The 26,986-nt window shown below is 32.9% G+C and overlaps 1 long non-coding RNA gene across 1 annotated transcript; it reads right to left on the bottom strand.

Annotated features, from left to right (window-relative positions):
* Positions 1-873: 873 nt before the first annotated feature.
* LOC143078656 (uncharacterized) lies at positions 874-26,414 on the bottom strand. The gene is made up of 4 exons (XR_012979241.1): positions 26,323-26,414; positions 15,471-15,502; positions 13,947-14,283; positions 874-1,244 (listed from the first exon to the last, which is right to left on the bottom strand). It is a non-coding gene; the product is annotated as an uncharacterized LOC143078656 (long non-coding RNA).
* Between the last annotated feature and the right edge of the window lie 572 nt (positions 26,415-26,986).

The raw sequence follows: 26,986 nt of genomic DNA, 5'->3' as shown, positions 1-26,986 counted from the left end.
TATCTGTGACGCGTTGTATGTAGTCCAATGCATCTATGATGTGAACAGGAAAGTCTCCAGCAAATTCATCTTTCATCTCTGAAAATAATTGGTTGATTTTACCTAACTGTCATATGACAGCTTTTTATGTATTTTCACAAAATTCAGACCTACTGTCATTAAAATGTCTTTTCCCTCCTTTCCCTGAACGAGGATGTCTAATTTACAATTCTTGGGTATAAATCCGGTGATATGTGAAATATAAGCATTGATATATGTTGTTCTGTGGGTTAGAATATCAGTCGTGTGTTTACATATGATTTTAGTGGAAACATTTGGACCTGCAATGTTAAGAAATTTTATTTCTTTTATTCTACTCCCATCCATAAAATGTTTCGCTGCTTGTGTCCTCAAAACTGGATCTGCTAAATGAATTATTTTGCTGAAGGCATTACTCTGACATAGAAAGAAAGCCTCTGGCCTTATATTTTGGGAGACACTATTCATCTTCATGCGAAAGTACACTAAAAGATTGCCTCTTCTTCTGTCGCCTGGTGATTCTACTCCCTTTTCACAACCGATATGTCGGTCTATTTGGGAAGCAATGATATTACTTTTTTCCCTGGTAATGCAAACATAGTGCATACATGAAAATGTGTCATATTTGTTCCTTTTTAAACTTTTTCGTTTTAGTTCATCATCGTTTAAAAAGAAATTCTTTAAAATGACACGAAACTGCTTTAAATTACTGACACCACTACAGCCCGGAATTCTCTTTTCGTCTAGTTTGTATATTGACCAGAAGCAACTCGCAGTATCTTCTTCTTTTTCTTCTCCTTCTTCTTGTTCTATTTCGTCTTCTTCTCTTCTTTCTCTTTCTTCTATTTCTGTTGTGTTTTCGTTTTCTTTTTCAGCCATTTCTTCAATATCTGGTGTTTCTTGTTCCTCTTTGTCATCATTGAAATCTATTTGTTGTTGTTTTTGTTGTTGCTGTTGTTCTTGTTCTTCTTCTTCTTCTGTGTCTATCTCTATTGAACATTTGCTTAAATCACGAAGAGGTAAAAAGGTAATGTCAGCATCATCTATCGACTTTTCGCTTTCATCATCACGAGGATAATTACATAGTAGTTCCTCCTCAGCATTAACATGAGTGTTCTCTTGTCGATCATGATTTTCTGTGGAAACCGTTAAACTAGTCTCATTTCGACTTTTCTTAGGTACACCAAAGTACTCGTTAACAAGGGTTTGTCGTGAAAATAACCTTTCTGTAATGAAAAAAAAATGAAATGATATTAGATAGTAAACAAGTGAAAACAAATACATCCATCTCATGATGATATAGCTAATATAAAATACATCTAAACACTTGTTTGATTTATTTGTGGTATTTACCTTTTCCTTATCGTGACATTCTCTCGCATTACACTAATATAAAGGACTTATTTCTTTAAAGGTGATAAATGCATTATAGGATATGTTTTTTCATTCATCTACGTCCCCGGAGTCACTCCCTTGCATTTGATTAGATTGGTACTCTGAGTATATGTAACGATACATTACGATTTAAAGAGCCCCCTCCACACACACATTCATTAAACATACCCTTAATCAAGATATCCAATACATAAAAGTCACCAGTCTTCAATACCATCAAAGGACATCAATATATCGGAAGATCAGGTGTTTCAATTTCGAACCTCGTATGATAAGGATCGTATTATAGGTAATTCAGAGTCATCCCGTATGTGATTTCCATAACTTGTTAACATAACCAATACACAAATGTTGTTGAAAACAGGTTCACTGATATATAAAGACTAATTGCTTCTTTGTCATTTGTATCATTATTTATTCGATTGTTGATATAATTAAATAGTTGTTCTTATCATTTACAATTTAAGTGACATCGTGGAGTAATTCATGTTATTGGTAAATATTACTCCAGACATAGTGTAAAAATGTCAATATACAAATTATCAAATGTACCAGAAACTATTGGATTTGATTTCTCTCCGTGTAAAACTTGAACTACGTTTTTGATATGGGTTGTTGCATTATACCAAACGTGACAAAGTGTAAGGTCCTTTATTTATGATATGCCATAATAAATAACAAAATATTTTTTTTTTCTTTTCTGGCACTGGGCCGAGCACACTGCTGATGAAATGTTAGTTCATGATGGTATAATCAATTGTATAGTAAATAAAGGCAACAGTAGTATACCGCTGTTCAAACTCATAAATCCATGGACAAAAAACAAAATCGGGGTAACAAACTAAAACTGAGGGAAACGCATAAATATAAGAGGAGAACAACGACACAACACTACCATGTAACTAACACACACAGAAACGGACCAAACATCAGACAAAATCCCACGAGAATAACAAATATAACATAGTAAGTGCTTCAGTACTAACATTACTTTTAACAACCTTTTCTGGAATCCTCCATTGGTAAATTGAAAAAAACTTATATGAAATTTGCCCTTTTTGACAGCCCTACAATATGAAACCAGTGAGATTGTTGATGTATGTCGCAGATGGTAAAATATTAGGTATTTTTTCATGTACGTTAAAAATTATAGGTCAGATTTATGGATAATCAATTTGTATCCGTCATGGTGTTACGAATAACAGACGGAATAACTTATCATTTCAATATTCTTTTGGCGGATATTTCATCAAGTTTTTAACTTTGATTTCTTCTTCCTATTCGATTTGCGACATTTCAACATCGGTAAATAGTTATCAAAGGTACCAGGCTTATAATTGGAACGCCACACGCGCGTTTCGTCTGCATAAGATCCATCAGTGACGCTGAGATAAAAAAAGTTAGAAAGCCAAACAAGTAAACTACTCAACATGCAGACATCTTATACGTTCAGGTATTTCACATCCAATTTTTTATAGTAATATTCTTTACAAAGCACAATAGTCAGTATTCACCTCAAAAGCTTACAAAACCTTTAAACAGACTTATTAAGAAGGGATATAGTAACGATATTGTTGTCAGGTCATTAAAGATTGCATATTTTGGCTTTAATATTGATTTACTTATAGGGTCTTTGCATCGGAACTAAACACATTTATTTAAAAAAAAAAAAACAGTTGTTGGCATGACACGGGTTATGTTCTTCTCATTTATTTTATGAAAGTATGATACTAAACCCCTAACGGGAGGGATTGTGCCTGATATTCATATGATGAAGACATAATCTTTCAATCAGTTTAATTGAGGTCTGGAGCTGGCATGTCAGTTAACTGCTAGTAGTCTAATGTTATTTATGTATTATTGTCATTGTATTTATTTTCTTTTGTTACATCTTTTGACATCGGACTCGGACTTCTCTAGAACTGAATTTTAATGTGCGTATTGTTATGCGTGTACTTTTCTACATTGGCTTGAGGTATAGGGAGGGTTGAGATCTCATAAACATGTTTAACCCCGCCGCAATTTTGCGCCTGTCCAAAGTCAGGAGCCTGTGGCCTTTGGTAGTCTTGTATGATTTTTAATTTTAGTTACTTGTGTATAATTCGGAGTTTAGTATGACGTCGATTATCAATGTACTAGTATACATATTTTAGGGGCCAGTTGAAGGACACCTACGGGTGCGGGAATTCTCGGTACATTGAAGACCCATATGCGGCCTTCGGCTGTTGTCTGCTCTATGGTCGGGTTGTTGTCGCTTTGACGCATTCCCCATTTCCTTTCTCAATTTTATTTTTACCCTACTTTTATCCTAATTTCAAATAATTTGACTAAAAAGTCAAGACAAAAGGTGAAATTAAAGATACATCTAACTTGAAATTTCAATCTCCAAGCTTATTTCCTATTTAAAAGAGAGTCGAAAGAAACCAAATGCACATTCAAACACATAAGTCGATAAAAAAAACTGTCACCGCCATGGCCAAAAACACAACGTATGATTATAGATTATCGTTAGCCTCTCAACGAGATTGATTTTCTCGCTCGAGTCGGTACGGCGAATGTGGGAAAAAAGAAAAATCACACAAATACTGAACTCCGAGGGAAATTCAAAAGGAAAAGTCCCTAATCAAATGGCACAATCAAAAGCTCAAACACATCAAATGCATGGACTACATCTGTCATATTCCTGACTTAGTACAAGCAGCCGCATTTTCCTATTCAGAAAATGGTGGATTAAACCTTGTTTTAAAGCTAGCTAAACCCGTCATTTTTATGACAGTCGCATCAAATTTCATTATATTGACAATGATGTGTGAACTAAATAAACAGACATAAAAGTAAAAATGTCAAAAATAGGTGTAAGGCAGTCAACATTGTGTTATAATCTCAATCACTATAAAAACAAACGAATATGTATCATAGAAGCACAAAATGGTATATAGACCATGCATATTAGCAAACATTAAAGACAAGAATACACAAATTTACCATAGGACAGTAATACAAGTACAAAACCACGACATATATGTATCAAAGTAACATAAAAAGGTATATAGAAAAAGCACATTAGCAGAAATGAAAGACAAGCATACAAAAAAGTTTGCAATAGCACAATAACGGGATGTATAAGTACAGAGCCACATTATATGTATCAAAGAAACACCAAAAGGCATATAGTTAAAGCACATTAGCAAAAAAGAAAGACAAGAATACGAGAATTATCATTAAACAATAACACAAGTACCGACCCACGTCAAATGGATTTCATTAAAAACAGACTAAACAGTAAAAGAAAAGAAAATTAATAGCATATTTAGTCGAGTGATCTAGGACACTTGACACGGTGCATGCGTTGTTGCCACGATGCCATAGAAGAAAGAGGACGAATCCCGCTGAGGAAAAAAAAAATTTAAGATCTAACATTTTTAGTCTAAATGAAGGACGAAAGATACCAAAGGGACAGTCAAACTCATAAACCTAAAACAAACTGACAACGCCATGGCTGTGAGACGAATCATATATATATTTTTGAAGAATTTTAAAACAGGTAGCCATACAAACAGATCAACCCTCCCTCATCCTGGAACAGTGGTGCAACAGAATGATAAAGAAATTGTACAAAACAATAAAACCAATGCATATGATCAACAGCAACAAACAACAACCACTTAATTACAGGCTCTTGATTTTGGACAAACACATACAGAAGAGGGGGGGGGCAAGGGGTTTAACTGTTATGCTGTTATGGGGCATTTTAATTCTTTGTTATCTGTTATTCTGAAAATATATTTACTGTTAGCTGTTATTGTCTTATTCTTTGTTAGCTGTTATAGGACTATTATCTATTTTGTTATCTGTTATTATGAGAATCTATTTGCTGTTAACTGTTATTGAAAATTGGAATGTTAGCATTTTGACAGCCAATCTTCCATAGAAATTGAAGATAATTGAAATTGATTGTGATTTGAATGGATAATAGTCTCATTGGCACGCTTACCACATCTTCTTACAATGTATATCTATTGGGGTCTTTCTACTGGTAATATCGGGTGGCCCTGTATTTGCAGAAGAATTTCAGTAACATACATCACATAAACATATTAAAATCAATTGGACCCAGGACCATTCCAATATATTATTATTATCCTTTGTAATAAATTCCGTTGTCTGTGAACATGTAGCATTTTGTACAAATTATAATTCACTTATTACTTGTACAATAACTTATAGTATGGATTTTGTTATAAAAAAAGCATTGGTACACCCTATAGATTTTTTTTATTCAATGACCACACAATAATCTTTATGCTGTACTATTACACCACTGTCCCTGATTAGGGGAGGATTGGACACCAACTAGCATGCTTAAGTTGACGCAGTAACATTCTGTATGTGCCTATTTCCAAGTCAGGAGCATGGATTCAGTGGTTGTAGTTTGTTACTGTGTTACTAAGTTTCTCGATCACTATTTTGTGGATAAATTAGGCAGTTAGTTTTCTCCTTTGAATTGTTTTACATTACTGAGTGGTATGGGTTTGAATTATGGCTTTGGGAATTATACAACATCTTTTTCTTTTAGCATTTATATTATAAGTGCTACTCCCTCTCTTTTCATTTACATGAAAGAGAATCCTGACCACCATATTTTTAAAAGCTTTTTAACTGCTTCACATGGCGAAAATTGAAGCTCAGAAACCATTGATGCAAATAAAGATGTGTCTTCAGTTTAATTTTTCGACAGATACCCTTTTAAAAATCCTACAGCTTCTACAATGCTGTACCAAAATGTTCCATATTCTATAATTTCACATAAGATCCATGATTGGTGTTTCACTTGGTGTCATCCAAATTTTCACTAGGTCCAATTTCTATTATACTATCAGAATTGTCACTTGAGTCAATTTCTATTATCAGAATAACCATAACTGGCATGTGTGTGCCAGTTACATGTCCTGTCTCCACTGATCTGGGTATTTTTGTATTTTATAAGTAAGTTTTATCATGAGGTCATTAAATAAAAAAAATATATTGTGCATCAATGTTTTTTTTTTATTAATGTAAGGTACAAATGTATATATAATGCTTTTCAGAAATAAAAAATCTAAAAATCAAATTGATAATAAAGTGTCACTGGCTGCACTACTTTCAAAAATTAAATAAAAAAACCTAAATCATTAAAAATTGACCCCTCAAATGCCCTAGATTAAAAATATCCGTATATCAAAAACAGAAACTAGTAATTTCGTTATATACTAAAATCTACGAGTCATCTACTGGATTGGTCCTGGACAGATTTATTTTCATATTTCATTTACTGTTATCTGTTATTGTCCCTTTTCAATTCCTTGTTATCTGTTTTTCACCAAATCAATTCACTGTTTTGCTGTTATGGGGACCCCCCTTGTCCCCCCTCACAGAATGTGGTGGAGTTCAACATAAAAGCGGGCGCCAAACCCTCCCCTAATCTCGGATAGTAATGTAACAGTACAAAATAAGAATATACTTTAAAATTAGTTGAAAGGGGATGCTAGATAGCTATAGAAACAAATAGAAATGAATCTAACAAAAACACAGAGAAGACGTGGATGGGTACTTGTACATTCCATCAAGTAAAGATCTGAGAGGTCTCGCCATTAGTGACAGTTCAAAGCCTTTAACAACTAATAAAAAAAATCAGGCATCTAAAACTAAATCATCAATCAGTACACATCTAACATCCAATCGATTTAGTATAAAGGCGTCATAAACAGTCAGAGAAAAACATGACTTTGTGCAATGAAAAGATACAGGTATTGACAGATTGTACAGCCATGAATGTGATAGAGGTGGGTCCTGTTGTTTGGTTTCTTAACGTAACTTATAGCATTGCCTTCTCTCAGGGCCAAGTTGTTCATCTCCTAGTTGAATGTAAATTTAACAATAGTTATTTTATTGTTCTTAAATTTACTCTATTGTTAAATTCTCTGTTTGAATGATTCAGATTTGATTTTTCTTCGGAACTCGGTTAAAATTTAATCAACGTAACATTTCTATCCCAAAGTACAATGCCATGCTTATAACACGATTTTAAAGGTTTGGTTCAAATTATGAATCGTATTCTACGACCATCTGTAATCAAAAACGTTTTATCTAGTCCTTTTTTGCATCGAGGTCTTTGTTCATATTTGTACCTAGTATAAATAATTAGATCAACATATATTATAACATGTTACATGTATCTTTTATGTCAATAAACAAATTCATGAATCAAAATTAAATATAACCAACTAGGGTCAATTCGACGATCAACTTTTATTTAAAACAAAGTATGCTCTCTGTCCGCGTTTTTTTGTTGTAGTAATTTATAATCTTTAGCGATGAAAAGTGTATTGTTACAACAAGTAATCGTATCTAGGAAAAGTAGTATTAATTCGTTGTGATGTTGGTGATAAACACTCACTTTTTTATATAACCATGAATAATGTAACCTAGTGTGAAAAAGAAGTTGAACAACAAAAATTTAACCCTTCGTTACTTATCCCTCTGTTAATAGCAGGAACACATGCAGCCAGTCATTATAGTCCGTCGATTATCTGGTAAGGATGGTTCAGAATAGCAAGCAAAATGGCGAGAAACACCGTTGTATATGAACTAATCATGTTTCAGACCTTAGTATGGATTCCTGTCAGGAATTTCCCAAAAACCAGTGAAAACGTCTTATGACTTCACTGAGCAATTAAGTGTGGTATTTTCGAAGACCAGATTGGGGCGAAATAGCATGAAGGTTCATGTTGGCGGTCGAACCGATTGTCGTGATAAATTAGGTATGTTGTAGTGTTCAGTATGTTTGATGATTTATTTTAATTTTTTATGTAAATTGTAATTGACGCTGCTAAGCAAGATACTTTCTTACGGTTTTTGGTAGGACTTGTGTTGCTTAGTCTTTGTTTTTCTTTTATATGTTGTCTGTTCGTCATTTCGCATTTTTGTCATGGCATTTTAGTTTGTTTTCAACATATCAGTTTGAGTGTCACTAATGGTAGTTTGACAAGAAAATGATCGATGTGTGTGGGTCATTAGTGTCATAAAGGAACAGATTGCTGTGTTATTGATGTACTTTTTTTTTAGAGAAGAATACCTCGACCAGCTCAATAGAAAGGTCTAGAACTCCAAACGTGTTTCTATCTAGGCAAACAGTAAAGTTATAATCAACCTTGAAGACCACACAAAAAGTAAAATAACAAAAATACCGAACTCCAAAGATAAATCAAATCGGAAAGTCCCTTATCAAATGCCAAAAACACAACAAACGAATGGAAAAACGACTGTGGATTCATTATTGAATACAATTTTGTGGCTTCCAATGATACAGGTGAACCACGAATTTAAGTATTCAAAGAATTAAAAATTTTCTATCAGGTTATAAGCAGAACATGGCAAAACCACGAAATCACATATCAACTTAAAGGCAAGTTTTCTGCAATCTATAAAATGTGGTATCCAAAATATTAAATTAATCCAAAGTATGTAGAAAATGTTGAATTAATACTGGTTTTATAGCTAACCAAACATCTCACTTGTATGTCAGTCACATAAAAGTCAATTATGTTGACAACAATGTGTGAACAAAACAAACTGATATAATAGGTAAAAATAGACATATTGGGATACGGCAGTCAACATTGTGTTATAATCTTAATGATAATTAAAACAACCAACAAAGTAAAACAAAACGGCATAGACACAGAGCACTTAACAAATTAAGACAGGATTACAAAAAAAAACATAGCACATGTGCCAATAACACAATGGCAGGATGTAAAAATATCATAATATGTCAAAAGGAAATTAACAAAAATTAAATAAGCAATGATGACTAACTGTACACCACTTATTTGAAACCTGTTTCTGTATTGTTATGAGTTATAGTACGGTGACCGAGTCAGGAAAAGTCGCTTTTTTTAAGGAGTTTAATTGTCATTCGGACTATACGGCTATAAATCACAGTATTGGTAGTTCAAAGGTTAAACTTAACATTTTGACTTGTCAAAAAATCGTACGGTGCAATTTTCGTAAAATGGGCTTTGAAGTACGTTAATTAACTTGAACGAAAAATCGACTAAGAAAAGTTTTGAGGTCAACATTGTAAAATAACATCCGTTATATGATTTTTGTTATTATATACATTGTTGTTACACCTTATTCATATTATTTTAACGATTTCAAAGAAAGTTTAGCAAAATTAATTCGTTATTAAAGAGTTTTTGTAAAAGTTTAACACTACGAATACTTTGCATTTAATAGAGTACGTTCCAATTTAATTTCATAATTTTTTTTAACAAAAAATGTAAAATAATTAACAATTATATGTTATTTCATACATTTGTACCTTTATTAATCAATAATATCAAATTCATTTGTCTCAGAAGCACTATTTCAGCAATTGAAGCCAGACAAAATTCATAACGCTCATATGACGGAGCTATTCGAAGCTCATATACAGCCTCTTATAGATACATATACGCTATTGGGATGTGATGTATTACTTACATTTACATACTGGGATATGTTCCCTGAAGCAGTAGACATTTAGCTGTCAAATGTTAGAGCAGAACGAGAGGGAAATTGGTATCTTCCTTGAGATCGTCATCTCCAATGTAAAATTATATTTTTGTAACCAACCGTACTCCACGAAGGTGGATGCCATTTTACATACTCGATATGCTTCAATTTTCTGTGAACATTTGATCACCTTTTATAGATGGCTACTTTACTTTTTAGACAGATTCCTGGACATTTTAAAAGTACTATGACATGGCAACAGAAAAGACCGTTATAAAAGCCTCAAGGGGATTAGGTGGCACTGTAGGCATAACAATTCAAAAGTCTGCGCTTGTTAGATGGGCCCTTACTAGACATTTCATAGAATCTATTAGTCGTGTAATACTGAAAAGGGATGGAAATGCTGAAAATTATGCAAATTCACAGTAAGAAACAAAGCCAACAGCAATGAACAGAGATGAAGAACATGTTATTGCCATTGTGAACCATCTAAATGATCCATGACTGATCCCTTTGGTGTGGAATCCCACCCTCAATGTCTTATCAATATCTCTTCTTAAATGCATGCTTCAAGACATATTCGAGGTTCTTTGCTCACAGTTGTCGAAGAAGGCTTGAAAATGTCTAAACATTTTATCATTAGTGCTCTTTCTTAAGATCACAAGGAGTTTTTATAGTCCAATATCAAAGTCAAACACAAACCTGAAAAATAAATCGGGGGAAATACTTTCAGGTCGCATAAATCCATAACTTGTAATTAGACGTGCACTAATTTCGGCAAAATGTAGAGATGATGTTATCATAGAACATGTGTTGTCGCACCCATTCCATTATCCCCTTTTCAAAATGACGGCACCATGAGAAAATCATGCAAATCGGATTTTGTGAAGCAATTCGAATCTTAAGTCTCTTGTGCACTTTCCCTACCTTCCTTTATATCATCGCTCACAACTTACATAAGAGATGGTATGGCATTGGTTCAATTTATTAATGCTAAGAAAGGTAAAACATGCGGCGACCTTGCAGCTTACTATTAAAAAAATATGTCCCAATGAATTTGTATGGCGCACATAGTAGCACATGTTTTTGACCGCTACGACACGAACAACTCTATAAAGTCTGCCGAAAGGGAACACCGCACAGAGACTACAGCTTCCATCAAAGTGTATCAGATTATAGAGCGGAGAAGTATTCCTGACTGGAAAACCTTAACAAATCCGATAAGATTCCACCTGATGTGAGCTTTACATAGTCAGAACGTTTGAAACTTAGTTATTTATACCAACACTGTTCATGGCTGTCGTAACTTGTTCAGCACTCAAGAGAAGACCTATACCCAATGCCTTAAACTTTGACACGGAGTTAAGGGAAATGTGAAAGAGTGGAAGAACAATCATACAGACCTCTTATACAATTGTAATTGTTTTGTGTGTTCGCTACTATAAAAATAGGACACATACAAGCGAGTTGTGGTTGCAGATGTGGAACATTAGCAGTGTAAATGATGGGCGGAGATTTTCACCCATTCAATAACTATGTGTCTGTCTTTCCCAAACAATTTGTAAACTATTGCCTGCTGCACATGTACTTACCGGATGCGACGCAACTTCGTCTCTGTTTGGAGTAGGTATACAAACTGTCTGCAAGACTTCGAAGGACACGCACGATTATTTCAGTTGTGTTAAGAGTTTCGGTAATATTGACAATGATGAAGCCCTTGTTTTGGCATGAAAGATAATTTCAAAGGTTTATGATCAGAACTATCTCTTTAAAACCACTCCATCATAATAATTATTCAAGTTTACCACAAGTAAGATGTAAGTTTGGTCAGGTTACCTTCCTGCGAGACGGCACTGAAACAGTATGTTTTACGTACTTCGTTTCAAACTAAAAATTTGAAACGCATTACACATTGCTAAACCCCTATCCGGTCACCTTTAGAATACGGTTGGCGAGAGTAAAATGATTCATTACACCCCGTGTATTTTAAAAGGCATATTTCAGCAGAATTCTTGCAGGATCTTGTGTCTTCATTGAAGGAAAATCTGCATGTGAAAGAGTCATGTGTTTGTTCACTACAAAACCTTACATGTCCGGGGCTTTGGTCCTGTAAAGGGTCAGAATTATGTAGAAATTTCAAATCATGTTCCTTGACAATTAACCAGAAGATATAATTCTGTTGTGTGGATCTCTTTGATTCGAATGTTGAATTGTAACTATTTTCGAATAATTGAGTGTTTTTTAGTTTTAATGAATTTCATGAATGGTCTTATGCAAAATATGCCTTCATGACAGAAGGATGCAGGTAAAAATAATATTCATCATTTATTGATGAGGTTGGATGTTAGCCGGCAAGGTAACTACAGTAATTTTAACAGAATATGTGTTGATCTTGTGTAATAGAACAAATATTTGAAAAATGCCAATTTCCAGAATAAATCGATTTCTTTTTCATTTTTTTTTAACATTTTCGAGATGATTCATTGAAAATTGATATAAGAAAATGTATGTATCTAGAATTTAACCTAAATTGTTGTATATTTCTTCAAATTTTGAAAGTATAGAAGAAGAAAAAATAAAAACAGAATTTGATCTTTGACCTCATTTTATGCAAAACTGTTACCACATTTCTTTTTGACGACATCGATATTTCAATAGTACTCATTTTTCGAATCCAATGGTATATAATATAGCCATATAGTATGTTTGACGATTAAATCTAAAAAATATTAGGTCTGGTCACCGTACTATTACAATTGATGATTAAAATCTGCAAAGTCCCATCGAAACAACATCTGATACAAATATTTAACAATACTTTTAGATATTTGGATAATATATTGGCTCTCAATAATGACGACTTCAGTATGTAAACTAAAGAAATATATCCTGTTGAACTAACTTTAAATGAAACTAATACTAATAATGAACACTGCCCTTTCCTCGATCTTGGATAAATATATCGTTAACGGCTAGCTTTATACCAACACTTATGATAAAAGAGATGATTTTTTTTTTTACTTATTATCGTTAATTATTCATTTCTAGATGGTGACGTTTCGTTATCACCATCTTATGATGTTTATAAATCTCAACTTGTACGATTCGCTCGTGTATGTAACAACGTATTAGATTTTAGCAAAAGAAATTTTATGTATTACTGAAAAATTATAACATCAGGTTTTCGATATCACAAGCTAGTCAAAACATTTACTAAATTTGATCATCGGTACAAGGACATCATTCGTAAATATAATTCAACATGCAGAAATCTTGTACATTCAGGTATTTCACATCCAATTTGTTTATGTTAATAGTCTTAAAAGAGCAGAAAAATGTTGACATTCACCTCAAAAGCTAACAAAATCTTAAAACAGACTTATTAAGAAGGGAAATATATACGATACTGTTGTCATGTCATTGAAGATTGTATATTTTGGCTTTAATATTGATTCACTTATATGGTATTTGCATCGGAAATAAACATATTTATTCTAAAACCAGTTGTTGACATGATACGGGATATGTTCTTCTCATATATGTTATGATGGTATAATATTAAACCTCTGACGGGACGGATTGTGCTTGATATTCATATGATGTAGACATAATATTTCAATCAATTTAATTGAGATCTGGATCTTGCATGTCAGTAACTGCTAGTAGTCCTCTGTTAATCCAAGTAGTATTGTCTTTTTGAGAATATTATTTTTTACCTATTCTGACATAGCACTCGGACTTCTTTTAAACTGAATTTAACGTATTATTGTGTGTTTGTTTTTTCAACATTAACTAGAGGTTTAGAGGCAGGGTTGAGATCTCAAAAAACATGTTTAACCCCGCCGCATTTTTGCGCCTGTTACTAGTCAGGACTTTGTTAGTCTTGCGTGATTTTTATTTTTAGTTTCTTTTATATATTTAGGAGTTTATGACGTCCATGATCACTGAACTTATCTAAATGTTACTGTAAAAAGTAAAAAATTAAAGTTTATCACCTGTTTCTTTGTGCTGTCTTTTCTTCGGTTTTTTCTTTTCCAATTGTTTGTTTGAATCATTGACATCTTTCCTTGCCTTAACTATATCTTTTTTTTATCTTTTCCTTCTTTTTTCTAATCCCTTGCTCTTTCTGTTTAATCTCCGAATCTCCATCTGAATCATCCTCACCACTTGTGGCGTTAGTTTCTACTACATCTGTATTTGCCGCCATCTTCAGTTCAACTGTTGATACTCATTCATCACAACAAAATCCCAATTATGTTGCTTAGTTAAACTCAGACGATCATCCTGGGTAAGAAGCTGCTTGTAATCTACAGGTTTGAATGAATCGAAAGGCTAAATTAAGGCAATTTAAAAAATATTTTTCCGGATAAGTATAAATGATTTTATTGAATTCAAACTACTCTTCCGACACAACATTTGGAATATGATGTATAGGCAAAAACATTGTGAAGCATGGCAAATATCTTATGAAGAAGCTTTATAGCTAACAATTTTCCAGACAACAGTGTGTTCTTGACAATTTCCAAGTAAGGAATATGGCAGTTGATATTAAGTAGTTCTTATCCATGTATGTTGACGTTTGCTGTTGTTGCACTTAAGTGTTTCTGTTGTTGTTTTCCTCATATAGTTTGTGTGTTTCCCTCGTTTTTTGTATGTAGCCCAGATTTGTTTTCTATCAATTGATTGATGACTTTTAAACAGAGATAAAATATTGTTGCCGTTATTTATTAACAGTGCAATAATCCCAACAAAACCAAAACATGTTCTATCAAAAGAAATTTTATATGATGTTATCTTACCTCATATACATTTCCAGGAACATGATTGGGTAAAAGCAACAGCGTATTTCATATTAGGCGGGGCTTGTTTCAAAACAGGGTTAGTAGTGGTGTAAGTACGTCCCTTTATAAAACAACTCGGTGTTAAGGAAAAATGGAAGTAGTAACGGTATTGAAGACTTGATCACTTCGATAGTCTAAATACCACATATTCAGATATTCGATAAGATAAATTCGTTACACAGTGTGCTAGAGATATATATATGGGGTCAGTAATTCCATATGGGATGAGAGCGAATTATGTCACTAGCACACTATGTAACTCATATTACAACATTTTCTTCATATATAGGAAAACGCTATTATCATGTTTCAACTATCACAACAATGACCTTGGCCACTTTTTTAAGATCATCCAATTATACTTCATATATATTCATAGGTTATTTTGAAAAATGTAATTTCTTTTCGAAAATACACAGCATTCTATTAATTCGTTTGCACAACCTGACTGATGCTATATGTATAGTCATTCAAACGAAGTCATAAGTTACCCAAATGGCAAATGTGCTATTAAATTAAAATTCATCATGTATCAAATTATGCTAGATACTATTTTTAATTCTGGTCATGAATTTTTGCATTTATATATATATAATGTGAGGTAACTTGATTTTAATGGAAACTTGTTTTAACTTAACAAACGTTTGTGATTTACAATTATAGACTTATAAAACTAACCTTTTTGTCGATTGTTACACACTTATTTTTACCTGAAATAAATAAATATATTAATTATAGTTACGTACCCCGGTATGTAAATATTAGCACGTGTATTTGTTCAGGCCCCTGTCCCACTAGATCACGATCGCACTACGCTCACTGCGATCTAAAATAAATTAAGATTGTGGGGAGGTCGCGGTATGAGCGGCATAAAAAGATAAATTTTCGTTGCTTTCACGATGCTACTACGTCCTCATTACGCTTCTACAACGATCCCGCTACGATTATACCACGTTCTCACCGCGCTTATTCTGCGCCCTCAATACGCTTATCAAGATCTTTCTACGCTCATCACGTTCTCACTACGACCATACCACGAGTTAGCCGATTGCAACCCGATCTTACCACGCTTTTATTGCGATTATAGTACGTTCTTACCACGATTATACTACGTTCATACCGTGATCTTACTACGTTATCAGTAATAACGTCAGCATCGTGTTCCATATTAATCAATACAATTCCATTCCTTTTATTTATGATTAATACATAGATTTCTCGGAAACAATACAGTCATGCCACCAAATCTTCTAGAACACGTGGGCGTGGTGGTAGTGGTTGATGTAGAGGCAGAGGGAGTTCTTATAGTAACGAATCCTGATCAAGCATAGATTTCGGACCGACCAATCCAACCTAAATTACGATCTTTAGCTGGTCGATAGCAGAGATGACTTAGATGTGTCAATAGATATAGGAAGATCGATGTGGTATGAGTGCCAATGAGACAACTCTCCATTCAAGTAACAATTTTTAAAAGTTAACCATAATAGGTCAAGGTACGGCCTTCAACACTGAGCCTTGGTTCACACCGAACATCAAGCTATAAAAGGCCCCAAAAATTACTAGTGTAAAACCATTCAAATGGGGAAACCAACGGTCTAATCTATATAAACGAGAAGCATTGTTGGGCCGTTAGAGAAAATGGACAAGAACTACATACAGACAAACAAAACTTGGAACTATATAATATATTTTATGTGAAAATGACAATGAGAATGATGGTCGTAGTATGAACGTAATCAGGTCGTAAGGAGAGCGTGATGAAGACGGCAAGGGCGTGCTAGAATCGTACTATGGTCTTGAACAGCGTGGTTTAAACGTGATATAGTCGTAGTGGAAGCGTATTTGGGTCGCGGTGATAACGTGATGGTCGTATTGAGGTCGTAATACCGTCGTTGTGAGATCGTAGTGCAGTCTCCCCGAATAGAATCACGCTTTCGCTACGCTCTCACTACGATGGTACAGCGACTTTTACGATCTTACTACGACCTTAGTGAGCTCTCACTACTCTTCTGCTACGACCTGATTTCGCCACGACCGCACCACGATTGTCTTGAACATGTTCAAAGTTGGCCATGCTCATCACGATCTTGAACACCTCACTACGACCGTGATACGACCTTACTGCGATCTACACGATCGTACTACGATCATCAAAATTTGCATTTTTTTTTTCACAGATCGTAGTGCGATCGTGGCCTATTGGGACTGCGGTATTATAACTATACACGTGTTGAAAGTATTTAATAGGTTAAATGTTTTTCATTGGTCGAGTTAGAACTGACCATAATATTTGAATAAGGTCAATTCAAATATTTCGTGCTATACTTTTTGCGGTTGTGCGAATTTAAGATATTGTCATTCGAGGTTCGCTTTTGGTGCAGTAACGTTTCCCACCCTCGCACCCCACTTGATGTAGTTTTCTTATGTTATTTTTGTTTATTGTGAATAATGTGTGTAAAAAATAGAATCTTTAAATTGATTCATAATATGTCTTTGAGTACATAATGATAATTGCTTTTATCTTTGAAGATTGGTTTTTTGTGTTCGCTACCTGCAGCGGCCTTGGCAGACAGTAACAGATGAACATTTAGTATTTTGCATTTCTCTTTAATACAATTAAAACTTTGCTGCACACTGTCAGGCGAGCTGATCCCATATAAAGGTGTTAAGTTTATTTTTGTAAATAATTTATGTTCGCTTGAAGTTATGAATTAGAACATAATATATATTTTTAACGTACAATAAATTTCTCATATTTGAAAAATATTACATGACACTTAAACACGTTTATGTTTTTAAACGTTCTATTATCATTTATTTTGTTATATAAAAGCACGGAATCCTTTGTTTAACCATACGCATGATGTAAATTGACGAATTCAAGTTAACATCTAGAATCTGAGGTTAGGGTACAAACTTAATAATATTGATAGGTGGGCGAAATATGATTTGATTTTTATGTTGTTAGGCAGCTCTCAATCGACGCCTGTCATTGTTATCAGGTATAAATTTCTGTAATAAAAATAAACCAGATGCTCCGCAGGGCGCAGCTTTATACGACCGCAGAGGTTGAACCCTGAACGGTTGGGCAAGTATGGACACAACATTCAAGCTGGATTCAGCTCTAAATGTGGATTGTGATTAAATAGTTGACACAGCATAGGTTTCTGACACAGAATGAATGTGGTCTAATAAACTTAATATTTGTTTTTTTGCCTTTGAGCAATTCACTATGCTGTTTAATATTAATCCTCTCAAAAAAATGTTTGAAGAAATTTTCTTTTTATTTATGAAATCTGTAATGAGAAAAATTGAACACCCACCCCCCCATTTTTTTTCACATCCCCCTTTCCCTTATTCCAAAACTGATCTCAATTCAAATTACTAATGGAGTTTGCAACAATAACTAATTATTTAACTACATCATAAAATATTAAAATGCAAAAAAAGTGCTTGTTATCACTGAATGGTAAAGATTGTTCTAATTTATCAGTTGGTAGTAAAAGTGAATATACATTGTATATTGTATAAAACAATGATTTAAGTTGATTCAACTACTATTTTGGACAAAGAAAGATAACTCCAATTGAAAATTTCTTGCTATTGCGCAGTATTGTACAATTAGATATTTCTTGCTAATGCGCAATACTGTGCAATTGAAAATACTTTCTATTTCACAATACTGTGCAATTGAAGATTTCTTGCTATTGCTGAATACTGTGCAGTTGAAAATTTCTTGCTATTGTTACGGCCAGAAATTACCTTTAAATTGTAGCCAACAAAAGACACAAATCAATAATAAAATTTAACAATATTTATTATACAAAAGTTTACAAGAAGTATAACACAAATATTACTGTCAACTTAACTGTCAAAATATGAGTCCAATCTTTTATCTTTATCTGTATCCGGAAATCTTTCGGAATCCAATCTGAATATTACGTTCACTACTAAGGTCACAATCCAGTATGAGGTTGTTTGTAGAATAAAAGTGTCAATCCAAATGCTGTGAATACTGATGTCTATCGATGTCTAAGTCTAAGTTCAAGAGTTTTTAGTGTCTATATATATATAGTTGTCACGGAAAATACTAGAACACTCTATAATGGAACATCCTAGAAAGTTACAACGGAAGTTTCTAGTAAAATGTAGAAGTTTATATAACGCATCTTTTATTAGGATCATTCTGGAATCATTATGTAAGTCAAATAGAAAGTTCCAATAATTCCATCAGTATCTGTGATTGTTCCAGTGATTTCTAAACTGCACAGTTATAAGATTATTTTGTAAACAACTATCAGGCCATACAACACAAATTAGGCCAACACAAATAAATACAATAATTACAATATCATAACACTATTGCACAATACTCAATAATTACATTAGATGTATGTTTCATTATAATATTTTATTCTGATTGGCTAACTGCACATCACGTGTTATTCCGTAAGCAGTTGCATTGCTCAATACAACTTTTCATTCATGACAACACGTGCTCCAACAATAAAGTGCACAGGTGAATTAAATAATAAAATATATAAAATTCGTGTTTTCATGATCATAGCTAAAAAATGTAATTATAAGTATTGAATGCTTCTTTTTGTAACTTTATAGGGTTGTAAAAGCGTTGACCGTGCGTACATTTTTAGAATGAAGCGCTTCCGCGCTTCATACAAAATGTACTTCGGTCAACGCTTTTACACCCCAATAAATTTACAAAAGAAGCATTCAATTCTTAAATATAATAATTTTGGATCCTGATTTGGACCAACTTGAAAACTGGGCCAATAATCAAAAATCTAAGTACATTTTTAGATTCAGCATATCAAAGAACCCCAAGGATTCAATTTTTGTTAAAATCAAACTAAGTTTAATTTTGGACCCTTTGGACCTTAATGTAGACCAATTTGAAAACGGGACCAACAATTAAGAATCTACATGCACAGTTAGATTCGGCATTTAAGAACCCCAATTATTCAATTTTTGATGAAGTCAAACTAAGTTTAATTTTGAACCCTTTGGGGCCCTTATTCCTAAACTGTTGGGACCAAAACTCCCAAAATCAATCCCAACCTTCCTTTTATGGTCATCAATCTTGTGTTTAAATTTCATAGATTTCTATTTACTTATACTAAAGTTATGGTGCGAAAACCAAGAAAAATGCTTATTTGGGCCCCTTTTTGCCCCCTAATTCATAAACTGTTGGGATCTCAACTCCCAAAATCAATCTCAACCTTTCTTTTGTGTTCATAAACCTTGTGTTTAAATTTCAGTGATTTCTATTTACTTATACTAAAGTTATTGTGCGAAAACCAAGAATAATGCTTATTTGTGCCCTTTTTGGCCCTTAATTCCTACACAGTTGGAACCAAAACTCCCAAAATCAATCCCAACCTTCCTTTTGTGGTCATAAACCTTGTGTCAAAATTTCATAGATTTCTATTTACTTAAACAAAAGTTATAGTGCGAAAATCAAGAAAATGCTTATTTAGGCCCTTTTTGGCCTCTAATACCTAAAATGTTGGGACCAAAACTTCCACAATCAATCCCAACCTTTATTTGGTGGTCATAAACCTTGTGTTTAAATTTCATAGATAGTTACAACGGAAGTTTCTAGTAAAATGTAGAAGTTTATATAACGCATCTTTTATTAGGATCATTCTGGAATCATTATGTAAGTCAAATAGAAAGTTCCAATAATTCCATCAGTATCTGTGATTGTTCTAGTGATTTCTAAACTGCACAGTTATAAGATTATTTTGTAAACAACTATCAGGCCATACAACACAAATTAGGCCAACACAAATAAATACAATAATTACAATATCATAACACTATTGCACAATACTTAATATAATAATTTTGGATCCTCATAAAAAAAAAAAAACGAATAGGCCAACAAAACAAACCAAATCGTTTATATAAACAACCAGATGCTCCGCAGGGCGAGGCTTTATACGAACACAGAGGTTGAACCCTGAACGGTTGGGGCAAGTATGGACACAACATTCAAGCTGGATTCAGCTCTAAATTTGGATTGTGATTAAATAGTTAACACAGCATAGGTTTCTGACACAGAATGAATGTGGTCTAATCAACTTAAAATTTGGTTTTTTTTGCCTTTGAGCAATTCACTTTGCTGTTGAATTTTAACCCTCTCAAAAAAATGTTTGAAGAAATTTTCTTTTTATTTATGAAATCTGAAATGAGAAAAATTGAACTCCCCCCCCCCCCAATTTTTTTTCACATCCCCCTTTCCCTTATTCCAAAACTGATCTTAATTCAAATTTCTAATGGAGTTTGCAACAATAACTACTCATTTAAATACATCATAAAATATTAAAATGTAAAAAAAGTGCTTGTGTTATCACTGAATGGTAAAGATTGTTCTAATTTATCAATTGGTAGTAAAAGTGAATATAGATTGTATATTGTATAAAACAATGATGTAAGTTGATTCAACTACTATTCTGGACAAAGAAAGATAACTCCATTTGAAAATTTCTTGCTATTGCGCAATATTGTGCAATTAGATATTTTCTTGCTATTGCGCAATACTGTGCAATTAAAAATACTTGCTATTGCACAATACTGTGCAATTGAAGATTTCTTGCTATTGCGCAATACTGTGCAATTGAAAATTCCTTGCTATTGCACAATACTGTGCAATTGAAGATTTCTTGCTATTGCTGAATACTGTGCAATTGAAGATTTCTTGCTATTGCTGAATACTTTGCAATTGAAAATTTCTTGCTATTGCATAATACTTAATATAATAATTTTGGATCCTGATTTGGACCAACTTGAAAACTGGGCCCATAATAAAAAATCTAAGAACATGTTTAGATTCAGCATATCAAAGAAGCCCAAGTATTCAATTTTTGTTAAAATCAAACTTAGTTTAATTTTGGACCTTTGAACCTTAATGTAGACCAATTTGAAAACGGGGCCAAAAATTAAGAATCTACATACACAGTTAGATTCGGCATATCAAAGAACCCCAATATTTCAATTTTTAATGAAATCAAACAAAGTTTAATTTTGGACCCCGATTTGGACCGACTTGAAAACTGGGCCAATAATCAAAAATCTAAGTACATTTTTAGATTCAGCATATCAAGGAACCCCAAGGATTCAATTTTTGTTAAAATCAAACCAAGTTTAATTTTGGACCCTTTGGACCTTAATGTAGACCAATTTGAAAACGGGACCAAAAATTAAGAATCTACATACACAGTTAGATTCGGCATATCAAAGAACCCCAATTATTCAATTTTTTATGAAATCAAACAAAGTCTAATATTTTGACCCTTTGGGGCCCTTATTCCTAAACTGTTGGGACCAAAACTCCCAAAATCAATCCCAACTTTCCTTTTATGGTCATAAACCTTGTGTTTAAATTTCATAGATGTCTATTTAGTTATACTAAAATTATTGTGCGAAAACCAAGAATAATGCTTATTTGAGCCCTTTTTTGGCCCCTTATTCCTAAACAGTTGGAACCAAAACTCCCAAAGTCAATCCCAACCTTCCTTTTGTAGTCATAAACCTTGAGTCAAAATGTCATAGATTTCTATTTACTAAAACTAAAGTTATACTGCGAAAACCAAGAACATGCTTATTTGGGCCCTTTTTAGCCCCTAATTCCTAAACTGTTGGGACCAAAACTTCCAAAATCAAACCAAACCTTCCTTTTGTGGTCATAAACCTTGTGGTTAAATTTCATAGATTTCTATTACTTAAACTAAAGTTATAGTGCGAAAACCAAAAGTATTCGGACGACGACGACGACGACGCCAACGTGATACCAATATACAACTAAAATTTTTTCAATTTTTGCGGTCGTATAAAAATGAATGACAGTAATTTAAAAAAAGGTTAATAACACAAAAACATAATAGACAATAACAATCAAAACCAAGGAGTAAACAAAGACTTATAAAACCAATAGACATTACCATCAACAGTTACAAATAATAAATAAGAAACAACACGAAGTCCACTAAAAATCTGGAGTGAAATCAGGTGCTCCGGAATGGTACGCATTTCCTGCACCGTATACGATACCCGTCGTGTTATTTCTTTGTTCAGTGCGGTAATAATTGAAGTTATTATGACTGCGGAAGAATATCAGATATGATTTCTGACACACTTTTGTCATAATGGACAATCAGCTCATGATGGCGACCGTAAAATTTCTTGAGTGATGACGTTAATTTGATTGATTCATAGCCCTGTCTTAGCAACTTAGGATATAATAGGATATGTATTATACTAGTACCTAGCCACACCAAAAGCTAAAGCCAAAATAAGACTAGCCGCAAGGTAAAAAATTTGCAAGGACAAAAAAAAAGAACACTATGAATAGTTATGAAGATGAAAAACATTTTATTGTTGAACATAAAAATGACAATATTTGTTTCTACATTTTGCTCTTGAAATAGTCTTTTGTTCATGCAAGTTTCCCTGAAAGCTAATACAGTCATTGATGTTACACCAAAACACAGACAAAAAGTTGACGACGGCGATGTTTTCTTTGTTTAATTTTTCAGATATAAAGTTTTAACTTCACCTTATTTTATGAAGATTACGATTACTGGTACTGGTTTTAATGTGATTATGTAATTGGATTTGATAAACGCATCAAAGATACCAGGATCAAAATGTGTACATGCCTGTACCAAGTCAAGAATTCAGATGATTGATAGGTTTGACTATTGTCAGTTTTTATGGACCTCCACATTTTTAATTTACCTAAGAGTTTTTTTGTACGCCTGACATGCGTTTAGATTACAAAAAACTCAGTCTTAACGCTCGAATCAAAAACGTTATAAAGACAAAAAAAAGTTAGAAACTGTAGAGTATTGAGGACACAAAATTGTTAGGTAATTTATTCCGAATTGATAATACAGATACTGTCTTTGATTTTTTTTTAAATGTTAGATTATTAGCAAAAATGTTTACAAAAGTTCGTGTACTAGCTGATAGATTATCTTACACAAAGATATAATCAAACTCAGAAGTAAAAAACAAATGATTACAAGGTATCACAAGATAACTTCAAGAAACTACACATGCGCTTTATTAGATGGAAGACATCACGTCAATTGAGGTTTTTCATTTCTTTATTAAATTTTCATACAGGCTACATATTTTCTGAAAATCAACGGTTCAGAACTTAAACGAAGGAACATTTCTATCGGAAACCGCATTGTAATAAGATAATTAATATAGATATTGCTTAATACGGGTTTTCCGTACTGAAAAAAAAACCAGAGGCTTCCAAGAGCATGTGTTGCACACTTGTTTCTACTGTTAGAAATTATGCAGAATCAGATTAAATCATTATAAATAGTATTAGATAACCATATATTGATTGAGAACCACGTTTGGTAAAATTTGTGCCGTATTAAAAATCAAAAGCAGAAATTTTGGAAAAAATTAATTATAGAAAATGACTTTAAAAGACAATAACTAATAAAATGTCACTTGCCAATTTTTGTCATGTTGACTTATTTGTAAATCTTTCATTGCTTGATATATGTTTACAATATATCTCAACCTATAATGATATTCAAGATAATTAACAAAAAATTCAAAATAATGCTGTCATGAAAATCTCCCCAAACGAATACCAAATGATTACCCTTCCTCTCTAAAATTTATTTCACCAAGGGGCTGTATAATGCTGGAAATCTCGATAAATATTTTTTGGGAAAACCCTCCAAAATAATTTCTCTTGGGTGCATTTCCCCAATATATGTATGATGAAATGGACAATATAATAATGGTTTATAGAAAGGTAACTTGAAAATTCTGAAAATGCAAAATATCAAGCAAAATTTTAAGCACCCCCTGAAAAATAATCCCCTCCCATGGAAAAAATCAAGTCATCCAAATGTCGACTTAAATAGTTACTAAAGACCCCTTATCATTATTCAAATTAGTTTTCAAGTTGTGACCATTCGAAATTTTTTTGTACAATTTTCCAATAGACTTCTGTAGTAAACTCATGACATCCGTATTAGATACATTTTCAATCAAGACATCCTATTGAAAATTTTGTCTAAACTTAGTTCTATTTGGCCAAGTATATTAAGTGGAGAAGATTTTTGCAAACAATTACAAAAGTTTACTGAAAAACTTGTTATAAATTGACTATGAGGGTAATAACTTAATAAAGGGTCAATTTACAATTTTTTTCCTGTTGACTTATTAGTTGATCTTACTTTGCTGAATATTATGATGTTGACAGTTTATCTCTATCTATAATTATATTTAAGATAATCCGGTCAAAAACTGCAATTGGTTTTTGAACAATCAATTCAGGGGCATGTACTTATTTTCGTCGGAAAATATCAGGGCAGATAGATCTTAACCTGATAAACATTTGTACCACTGTCAGTTTTGTTCTAAATGCTTAAGTGTCAGATATATAAGCCAAAAACTGCATTTTACTGCTAACCTATGTTCTATTTTAAGCCATGTTGGCCATGGTGGTTTGCAGGCGGGGTCATCGTACACAATTATGAAACTAAAAACACTTATCATGAGTGTGGCTAAGTTTGGTTAAATTGTCTCGGTAAATTCAGAGGGGAAGATTTTTATAAAAGATTACAAATATTTACAAAAATTTTGTTAAAAATTTACTTTGAAGAGCAATAACTCCTTAAGGGATCAATAGACAATTTAATACATGACTTATGTGTAGGTCTTACCTTGATGAACAGTGTTCCTATTTAAATCTCTATCTATAATTGTATTTAAGATAATAACCAAAAAAACTGCAAATTCTTTAAAATTACCAATTCAAGGGCAACAACCGGACAACGGGTTGTTTGATTCGTCTGAAAATTTCAGGGCTAAAAGATCTTAACTTGATGACAATTTTGACAAAAACAGCTAGTTTCAGATATATAAACCAAACAAAAAATGCATTTTACCGCTATGTTCTATATTTAGCCATGTCAGTTATCTAGATTACAGGGAAGTTTGATTAAATTTATTCCAGTAGTTTCAGTAAAGATTTTGTTAAGGTTAAAAGATGAAGACGACGGAAGAAGACAACATCCGCCGGACGCCAAAAGATGGGAAAATTTTAAAGGTCAAATGAGATAAAAGACGTGTAAAAAGGGGAGATATCAAAACATTTTCGATAGAAACAATGGACATTTATTTAAATTCAAGCTGTTTTATTTTTTTAATCCATTAAACATTTTTTCTTTTAATATTCATATTAATAGAAATGTTAAATGAATAGGGATGAAGAACGTTTTATTTGTAAACATACAAAGTGATTAGTTTTGAAATAGTACAGACACACTCAGCAGACACGAGTGGAAAATATGGATGATTTTAATCTAATGACAAGTGGGAAGTGACTGTGTGCAATTTTCTGAAAACATTCAAGTAACTTATAACGAACGACATTTAAATTACAGTTAAAGCTGATTAAATATAACATACCATATATATTGACAATATCAGTAGAAAAACTAATAATGGGACGCAATATTATACTTACAATAGTGTTGAATATGTTGATGTAAAATGCAGCCTTGTTTATCTGTTTTAAGAATGAAAGGTTGTAATTGGTAAACCAATATCGTCATTGCGGAAAATACCAGATTTAAAAACTATTAATAGAATATGGAAATCACCTAACCATTTCTGAAAACCTAGGAAAATATTTAGATACAAACTAAACTAGTGCAGTTAATTTACATGATCAAAAAGTGAACCATTTATTGTATGCTGATGATTTATTATTGATATCGGAATCTGCAGATGGTCTCCAGAACTCTCATGATTCTTTGCAGCAAAAATATAGTGCTGAATGGAAACTGGATGTGAACTTTAAGAAAACAAAAAAATATAATTTTCTCTAAATATAAACTAATCTCTTGAACTGAATTTTAATGTGCGTATTGTTATGCGTTTACTTTACTACATTGGTTAGAGGTATAGGGGGAGGGTTGAGATCTCACAAACATGTTTAACCCCGCCGCATTTTTGCGCCTGTCCCAAGTCAGGAGCCTCTGGCCTTTGTTAGTCTTGTATTATTTTAATTTTAGTTTCTTGTGTACAATTTGGAAATTAGTATGGCGTTCATTATCACTGGACTAGTATATATTTGTTTAGGGGCCAGCTGAAGGACGCCTCCGGGTGCGGGAATTTCTCGCTACATT

Source organism: Mytilus galloprovincialis, chromosome 6 (genome assembly GCF_965363235.1).
Source record: "Mytilus galloprovincialis chromosome 6, xbMytGall1.hap1.1, whole genome shotgun sequence".
Lineage (NCBI taxonomy): Eukaryota > Metazoa > Mollusca > Bivalvia > Mytilida > Mytilidae > Mytilus > Mytilus galloprovincialis.
Note: the sequence above shows the minus strand (reverse complement) of the source record. Positions and strands in the feature narration are given on the sequence as shown.